The sequence below is a fragment of the Tiliqua scincoides genome, chromosome 4 (genome assembly GCF_035046505.1).
Source record: "Tiliqua scincoides isolate rTilSci1 chromosome 4, rTilSci1.hap2, whole genome shotgun sequence".
Lineage (NCBI taxonomy): Eukaryota > Metazoa > Chordata > Lepidosauria > Squamata > Scincidae > Tiliqua > Tiliqua scincoides.
In genome coordinates this window covers 212401778-212404955 of record NC_089824.1, presented here as the reverse complement: position 1 = coordinate 212404955, position 3178 = coordinate 212401778, and positions in this window count along the sequence as shown.

Sequence of the window (3178 nt, the reverse complement as noted above, 5' to 3'; positions counted from 1 at the left end):
TAAGTGCACTCAAGCCCCTGCATCCCCCTGAGCAGTGCGATCCTTGGGATCGCGCCGCTGCCTTCCACCTGCCCCTGCTGCCTCCCCCCCGCCAGCACTTACAGTGGCTCAAACTCTCCAGGAGAGTTTGAAAACCACTGCTATAGGCTCAAGAAACCCTGTCAAACAAAGGAAGGTTTACAAGCATACTAAGGCTTTTGTGGCTGGATGAGTTTAAAACATATGTTGAAATGATACTCGAGTCCTTCAGTCATGGATTAAAACACATTGTAGGATCAAGTCCCAACATTTCACTGAGAACTGTGGGAAGTATTTTCAGAAGCTTACAAAGAATTTGTATCATCTCAGGCGCAATAGTAACCCCTTATGTGAGTGCTTTCCAGCACTGGCATAGAGGTGCCAATGGGACATGTGCTGCATCCTGCAGTTGGGTGGCACTCACAGAGGCCTCCTCAAAGTAAGGGAATGTTTGTTCCCTTACCTCAAAGTTGCATTGCCCTTATGTCAGTGCTGGAGAGCACCGACATAAGGGGTTAGGATTGCATCCCTCATCTGTTAGTTGGCCACTGATTTAACTGCCAGCTCCTGCTTTTACACTCTTCGCAATTTCCTATGTAGGTTTATCCTCAAAGTTTTTTATTCTAGTATATTTGAATGCTGGAAGCCAGGCATTACTTATACTGAGAGTCTCTTCTTTTTTGTCCATATTGTTTTTATGTTTTTGAACATCAGTAGCCTCTCCATAAATTCTAGTACCATTCCCACACTCCAGATCCTCCTCTGATGTGTTGGCAACCTTCAGTCTCGAAAGACTATGGTATCGCGCTCTGAATGGTGGTTCTGGAACAGCGTCTAGTGTGGCTGAAAAGGCCGATTTGGGAGTGACAATCCCTTCCACACTGGGAGCAAGTGCAGTCTGTCCCTGGTCTGTCTCCCTGGCTATGGGCCTTCCTTCTTTGCCTCTTTGCCTCAGTCTGTTGGCCAAGTGTCTCTTCAAACTGGGAAAGGCCATGCTGCACAGCCTGCCTCCAAGCGGGCCGCTCAGAGGCCAAGGTTTCCCACCTGTTGAGGTCCACTCCTAAGGACTTCAGATCCCTCTTGCAGATGTCCTTGTATCGCAGCTGTGGTCATGCTTTCCTTGCACGAGTTCTCTACAACACATCAATAAAATGCTCAGGTTCAGGGGTTGTGCCAGGGCCTAAACTGACCCTCTAGGGCTAAATGCACATTGGGAGATGGTATTGTTATGCTCTAGAAAGAACCTAAGCCTAATTAAAATTTATGTGATGACCAGTTCTCACAGCATGCTGTGAAACTGCTGATTTTTCATGGTGTTCATGTTCCTTTACTCTAGTAATTGTGCTCCTATTTGTGGTTCCTATGTAGAAGGAGGGTTTCACGAATGCTGAGAGGGGAAAACCCCAACATTATATTCCTCCAGGAAGCCCATCTTAAAGATGCAAGTGATAAACGGCTTAAACAAACCTGGGTGGCAGGTATTTTCCCACATCTAAAGCAAAGAACAGTAGCAAATAATATTAGTCTCAGAAGTCACAAGAGAAAATGACCTTTAAAAAAGATGAGGGAGATTTGGGAACAAAGCATGTAAAAGTCATTCTGAAAAGAAAGAAATTAACAGTGTTTGTTGATTTTTTTTAATCAAAAGCTATATATACTTCTTGAGAATTCAGATCCAGCCCATATTGAAACCTAAATAAAATTAGGGGAACTCACACTGCTATATTTTGTTGCAATACCTGGGAAAAGTATCAGAAGAGATGAAATTGAGAAGGTAATTACAGCATTAAAATATCACAAATCACCAGACTTAAATGGATATCCTGGAAAAATGTGTACATATTTCAAAGATCCTCTCTGACCACATCTGAAGTTTTCATTTCATTATAGTTTTGATGGTGCAGCAACCCCAGGCACTGGAAAACAAGTTGTCATGGTTCCCAAGCCCTGAAAAAAATATCATCTTGTAGTGCTTTCAAATCAGGACACTAAAATAGTTGTAGAGATATTCAGTTAAATTTGGTAGTGGCACAATGGCGGGCAATGATAAATCTGACTTCATAGAATCCGAACGTGAAAAGTCAGCAAAAGGAAGCAAATGTCTTGAACGGCTGTTTTTGCAGTCTGTTACTTAGAGTGGATTCAGACCAGAAATGTATGCATGTTACACCCCAACTTGTCTGCTAACACAGCCACTATCTGTACAGTCACACTGGATTTGCTCCTGGATTTGCTTCATACATCTATGAACATGAACATACATGCTCCTGGATTTGCTTCAAACATCTATCTAGGTGTACAAAGAAAGGCTACCATTTGCCCCTTCTCTTCTCTACCATGTCCCTACAATCTCTTGCTCATAATGTTTAGCATAACCATTTAATTAAAGACAAGATCAGTTCACTGACAATGTGGCATTACCTATCAAGCTATTCAGATATAACAAGGGGCACATGGAGAATGTTTAAGTGCGCAACTCTGACATACCCTTAGGCCAGCGCAAGTCCCTTGCACCGGCCTAGGTGGGTTGCAAATGTGCTATAAAGCATGTTTGCGCTTCCTCATAAGTTGGTAAGTTGGTGCCTCCGGCACATGGAGGCACACCAGCCCGCGGAGGCTGATGTCACTTCCAGCCATGACATCCCTTTCAGGTTAATGACATCACTTCTAGTGTGCTCCGACAGATTGTCATTCTGAAAAGTGGGTCCTGGTGTTAAAAAGTTTGAGAACCACTGGTTTAAATAAACATTTTGGGCTGCAATCCAAAATACACTTTCATGGAAGTAAGCTCCATTGAACACTATGGGACTTACTTCTGTGGCCACACATAGGATTGTACTGTTAATCTATTATATGAATGCCATCCTGCCCACCAACACCAGCCAATAGCCACAGTAGCTATTTCCCACAGAGCTGGGTCTACGAAACCAGTCTCTTTATTTTGTAGATGTGATTTCTTGACAGGCCTGAGACCAATCCAGGAACATTCGGTTTAAAAACAGAACTCCTGGGAATGAACAGTAGTCACCACAGTTCAGCAATTTGGTCCCTTTGGGCAACCAAGTGACATTTTTCAGTTGATTACGTCTCCCAGCAGATACTTTGTTTACTTCCCTCTGGAAGTCTCTCTTTTGTGGGAAGTTAGAGAAAGAAAAGTCAA